Genomic DNA, 6586 nt, shown 5'->3' with positions numbered 1-6586 from the left:
AAAGTGTTGCGCGCCTTACGGAATTCGCTTTTCATTTTTCACTACCCTTGCTGGCAACGCCTTCCGGTCCGAGGCAGAGCAGTTCCCATACCAGACTGTTATACAGTTGGTCAGGATGCTCTCGATGGTGCAGCGATAGAGAGAAGAGTAAGGAAATGTGCCGCACTTGGTGGTGTTCAAGGTTCAAGGTTCAAGGTTCTTTATTATTTGTCACATGCATAGTTATACAAGTATAACACACAGTGAAATGTAGCCTGACACGCTCCTCGACATGTGCAAAGATTGGGGGGGGTGTAGAGGAAGAACATTATATATATATACACATATAGTATATACACTGGGTGAATGTGCAGTAGTAGCAGCAAGCAGGTGAATTCTGTACATTAATATGAATAGATATCTGACTATTTTACAGAATAGACAATATAAACATATTTAAAATTAAAGGAATTGAAATGTACATTGTGCCTTGGTTTAGTGTCTGGAAGAGTCCTGTCTCAGTCAATTATAGATGATGTGAGAGGGCGGGTGTGTGTGTTTAGGGCACGGATGGCTTGGGGATAGAAGCTCCTCTTGAGTCTCTCTGTCCTTGCCCGGAAGATGCGGAACCTTCTACCAGATTGCAGAAGTTGGAACAGTTTGTTGCCAGGATGGGACGGGTCCTTCAGTATCTGCGCTGTTCTAGTCCGGCATCTCCTGGTGTAGGTGTCCTGAAGCGGGGGGAGAGCAATCCTGCAGCAGCGTTCTGCTGTACGGATCACTCTCTGGACAGCTTTTTGGTCCTTCACACAGCTGTTCCCGAACCACGATGTCATGTTCTGTGTGAGGATGGTCTCCACAGCGCCTGTATAGAAAATCCTGAGGATCTTTGGAGAGACCCTGAACTTCCTCAGTTGTCGTAGGTGATACAGGCGCTGCCTAGCCTTTTTGGTCTGGACCTGAATGTGGGCAGCCCATGTCAGGTCTGAGGAGATGTGGACACCAAGATACTTGAAGGACTGCACCCTCTCCACTGGAGCTCCATTGATGATAATGGGCTTGTAGTCTCTGTGCTGACCCCTTCTGAAGTCCACCACCAGCTCCTTGGTCTTGCTGACGTTCAGCTGGAGGTGGTTGTCCTGGCACCACGATGCCAGATTCTTCACTTCATCCATGTAGGCCGCCTCATCGTTGTTGGAGATGGCACCCAACACCACTGTGTCGTCAGCAAACTTCACAATGGTGTTGGAGCCATGGGTGGCCACACAGTCTGAAGTGTAGAGGGAGTAGAGCAGTGGCGAGAGGACACATCCCTGAGGTGCTCCTGTGTTGATGGTGATGCTGTTGGAGAAGCACCTGCCCACCCTCACCACCTGAGTTCTGCCAGTGAGGAAGTCCAACACCCATGCACACAGACGGCTGTTAAGTCCCAGATCCCTCAGCTTTGTGAACAGTCTGCAGGGCACTATTGTGTTAAACGCTGAACTGTAATCAACAAACAGCATTCGCACATAGTTACCCTGTTTCTTGTCCACGTGGCTGAGAGTGGTGTGTAGGACGTGGGCGATGGCATCCTCTGTGGATCTGTTGGATCTGTAGGCGAACTGCAGCGGATCTGTGGTGTCTGGGATGGCGGAGGAGATGATGTTCTTCAGCAGCCTCTCAAACACCTTCATTACTACCGAGGTCAGTGCAACTGGCCGGTAATCGTTCAGGGATGAGGGTTTGCTGTTCTTGGGCACAGGGATGATGGTGGATCTTTTGAAGCATGTGGGGACCACAGACTTGTTGTTTGTAATTCAACTTGACTGAGGTTAAATTTCTTTTTTATTATGGATTTAATTTGTTGATATTCTAAAAATCTTTTCTTGTTGATCCCATATTGTGCAACTAGTCTGTCAAATGGGATAAATTCTGTTCCCTCTAATATATGTTCTAAGTATTTAATTCCTTTACAACTCCATTCTGGGAAATTAATCATATTATTGTTTTGTAATATGTCAGGGTTATTCCAGCTAGGTGTACGTTTGCATGGGATTAGTGAAGACTCCGTTATTTTTAGAAACTCCCACCATGCTGTCAGAGAGAAGCTGATGTTGATACTTTTAAAGCATTCATGTCTTTTGATGTTTGAGCTAATAAATGATAGGTCTGAAATCTCTAGATCCTTGCATAGTGCCTGTTCAACATCTAGCCAGGGCTCATCTAAGAAGGTATGTTTTGACCATTCTGAGATGAACTGAAGCCTGTTGGCTAAGAAGTATTGGTGAAAATTAGGCAGATCTAATCCTCCTCTATCCTTGGTTCTTTGTAGCGTTTTTAAGCTGATACGCGGGGGTTTATCTTTCCAAAGGAATTTGGAAATATATGAATCCAGAGATCTGAACCAATCTTGTGATGGTTTGTTAGGGATCATCAAAAATAAGTAATTTATTTTTGGCAAGATCATCATTTTTATAGTGGCGACCCTTCCCATGAGTGATATGGGTAAAGATTTCCATCTAGTCAGAACGCCTTCTACTTTCTTTAGAAGTGGGATGTGGTTTAATTTAGTTAAGTCTGAAAGCTTAGGAGAAACATTAATACCTAAATATTTAATATTTCCGGATTGCAGTGGGGCAGAGGAAGAATTATGGAAGGAGCAGTTAATGGGGAGAACTGTAGATTTTGGCCAGTTAATTGAATAATCTGAAACTCTTGAAAACCAGTTTATTAGAGTAATTACCTCAGAGAGGTTGGTTTGTGTGTTTTGCAGAAAAAGCAACACGTCATCCGCATAGAGACTGATTTTATGTTCTATGTTCTTACATTTTATGCCCTTAATTGTTGTAGCCTGTCTAAATGCTGCTGCTAGAGGTTCGATAAAAATTGCAAAAAGTGAAGGGGAGAGTGGGCATCCCTGTCTGGTGCCCCTCAGGAGACAGAAGCTGGAGGATGTCTGGTCATTTGTTCTGATACGAGCTGTTGGGGAATTGTATAATATTCTTATCCAGTTTATAAAAGAGTTTCCAAAACCAAATTTGTGTAAAGTTGCGAATAAAAATTTCCAGTTAACTCTGTCAAATGCTTTTTCTGCATCTAGAGATAATATTATGGTTTCGATGTTTTTATTTTATGAGTAGTCTATTAAATTAAGTAATCTACGAGTGTTTGTTGAGGAGTGCCGACCTTTTATGAAACCAGTTTGGTCAGGATGAATTAAGAGGGGGGTTATTTTCTCTAATCTCTTTGAGAGAGCTTTGCAGATTATTTTAAGGTCTACATTTAAAAGAGAAATTGGACGATAGCTTGAGGGAAATAAAGGGTCTTTGCCTGGTTTTAGCAGGAGACTAATGTTGGCAGAATTCATATTTGGTGGTAGTCTGCCATTTTCCTCGATTTCCTGCAACATTCCGTGGAATACTGGTGCCAGAATTGTCCAGAATTCTTTGTAGAATTCTGCAGGGAAGCCGTCTGGACCTGGAGCCTTATTATTGGGCATACTTATCAGGGCTTCCTGGAATTCACTTGGCGTCAGTGGCTAATCCAGTTCCATTGCTTGACTGTCTAGTAATTTTGGGAGAGTTACGTTGTCAAGAAACAGATCAATTTCATTTTTAGATGGGTTTATTTGTGGTGAGCATAAAGTTTCATAGAAATCCCTAAAAATTTTGTTTATTCTTCCAGGGTCATATATTGTGTTCCCCGATAAATCTTTAGCAGCACATATAGTTGTTTTTTCTTTATTTATTTTTAACTGGTTAGCTAGAAATCGACCTGATTTGTTACTGTGTTCAAAATTCTGCAAGCGAAGTCTTTGTATAAGGAATTGTGTTTTTTTATTAATAGTTTCATTTAATTCTAGTTTTGTCTTGTATATTTTGTTCAATCGTTAGCTTCATAGCATAAGTGCCTAAGTCATTTTTTGGTCAAATTGAGATTTTTGCCTAACTTTACTCCCCTACCACTGCTGCATCATCCTGTCCGTCTGCCTATGTCATTGGCCAATCACAACACTCATAAGAGTCAAAAAACATACTTGCCTAAGTCATTCATTTGACTTAGGCAGTTTTACCATTGGACTTAGGCAGTTTTGCTACAATCAATTTGACTTAGGCAGTTTTGATGTATGCAAAATGGCTGATAAGAAGAAGAGGTTGACCGCAAGTGAAGCCCTTGCTCTTCTTTTTGATTCATTTACATCTGGTAAAAGTTCATATTTTTTTAGTTTTTTGGTCACTAAATGTATTTTCATTCAATCAAAGAGGTTATGACCATGTTAAAAGATTACTTTTTTGTTGCAAACAAAGTATGATGGCTAGCTAACATTAGCGTTAGTAGTGTAGCATTAGCATAGTAATGTAGTACAAGCTAGCAGCTAGCTAACAGCAGCATGCTACCAGAGTAAATCTTTGGCAATTTCAAAGGCAATTTGAGCATTTTCAGCAAGTTTGCAAATTATATTATGTTTCAAACATTTGCTTTTTATTAGGAGGAGAGTCTAAGGACGGGGGACGCCCTGGGTTCATTGTTAATTGTTAAATTGGACTTTATATTGACTGTGTTCAAATGACTGATACTGGTTGAACTCTATTGCCAGTAATATTCATGTAGCCCTTTGAGGCGACTGTTGTTGTGATTTTGGGCTATACAAAAATAAATTGATTTGATTTGATATTAATAGTACAAATTGATTTTTTTTTTTTTTTACATAGCAGACATTTTGACTACACAAGTAGATTTAGATGTCAGCTTGATTTACCATTTTAAGATACTCCAACAGCATTTTATTTTCTGTTGTATCATCAGGAAAGGAAGTTGATGTGAACTTAGAGGAGTTGGTGGATATAGATGAGGGAGAAGGAGGAAATTATGTTGATATGGGGCAACAGACTGATAAGCAGCCAGAGGAAGGAGAGGAAGATGAAGGAGAGGAAAAGAAAGGGGAAGGAGAGGAAGATGAAGGAGAAGAAAAGGAAGGGGAAGGAGAGGAAAAGGAAGGAGAAGGAGAGGAAGATGAAGGAGAGGAAAAGAAAGGGGAAGGAGACGAAGATGAAGGGGAGGAAGAGGAAGGAGGGGAGGTGGAAGCAGAGGAAGAGGAAGCCAGTCCAACCCCCAGCACTTCTGCTGTTCGTCACAAGCGTCCACTGCCCCATACGTGGAAGAAAAATGTCATCAAAGAAAAGCGTCTGAAGGGAGAGAATTACAAGAATACAATGGGACAGGAGAGACCACCAAAGGCCATGGGCCCACCATGCACATCACAGCACTGCTTCAAGTCAACGAAAAGAAGTTGTGAGCTACTGACTGAAGTTGAGAGAAGAGGAATCTTCAACAATTTCTGGTCCATGCCTTCCTGGGAGACACGCAAGGTGTATATCCAGACTGTTGTTGAAAATGTGCCCATAAAACAGAAGAAAGGTGGTGTTGATTCAAGGAGAACAACATCTCTGCTATACCACCTGCAACTCTCAGATAGATGCAAAATACCTGTGTGCAAAAATCTTTTCTGTTCCACACTTGGTATTGCCCTGAGAACCATTGGATCATGGTTAACTGCAGGCATGAAACCCAACACTCATACCCAGCCCAACCCCAAGATCAACAAGACTGGTCCTCATATGCCAATATCAGATGGAGACCAGGCCTTCCTGAAAGAGTGGCTCTCTGGAATACCTACAGTCCCATCCCATTACTGCCGCCAGGTTCCCTCTTATCAGAACAAGAAGTTCCTGGAGCCAGGAACAGTTTTGAGAGAGCTTCACAAGGAATACCAGAATGCTGCCAATGAGAATGGAAAGCGTGCTGTGAGTGAGACATACTTTCGGAAGGTTTTTGGAGAGCAGGATTACTCTGTGTTCATTCCAAAAAAAGACCAATGTGACATCTGTGTAAGCGCCAAGGTAGGAAATACAGATGAGGATGCTCTTGCTACACACTTGAGATTGAAGAGTCAGGCTCAAGCTGAAAAGGCTGCAGACAAAAATGAATCCAGTGACACACTTTCAGTGTGGACAATGGACCTTCAACGCGTTCTTCTTTGCCCCCAGACAAAAGCAAGTACAATGTACTACAAAACTAAATTACAGATGCACAACTTTACCTGCTTCAACATGAACAACAGAGATGGGTACTGTTATGCTTGGGAAGAACATGAAGGCTCCCTCAGCAGTGAGGTTTTTGCACATCTGCAGTCCAACCACTTTGAGTCTGTCCTACAGGCCAACAGAAACATTGAGAAAGTCATTGTCTGGAGTGATGGCTGCGGGTATCAGAACCGGTGTGCTACCATCAGCAACGCCTACCTTTACCTGGCCATGAAGCATGGTGTCAGCATTGAGCAGAAATTTCTAGTTGCAGGCCACACACAGATGGAGTGTGACTCCATGCACAGTCTAATTGAACGGCGCATTGTGCAAGACGTTTACACTCCACGAGATTACGTTGTCATCTTTGAGGCTGCACGCATTAATCCATCCCCATACAGGGTGACTCAACTATACCACAATGACTTCATGAAGTTATCTGGCACCTATGTCACCAATATTCGACCCGGCAAAAAAGTTGGGGACCCCACAGTCCATGACCTCCGGGCTTTGCAGTACTTGACTGATGGACGGATCAGGTG

Source organism: Simochromis diagramma, unplaced genomic scaffold (genome assembly GCF_900408965.1).
Source record: "Simochromis diagramma unplaced genomic scaffold, fSimDia1.1 OVJJ01000216.1, whole genome shotgun sequence".
NCBI classification, from domain to species: Eukaryota; Metazoa; Chordata; class Actinopteri; order Cichliformes; family Cichlidae; genus Simochromis; species Simochromis diagramma.
The sequence above is the reverse complement of the archived record's forward strand: the minus strand, read 5'-3'. Positions refer to the sequence as shown.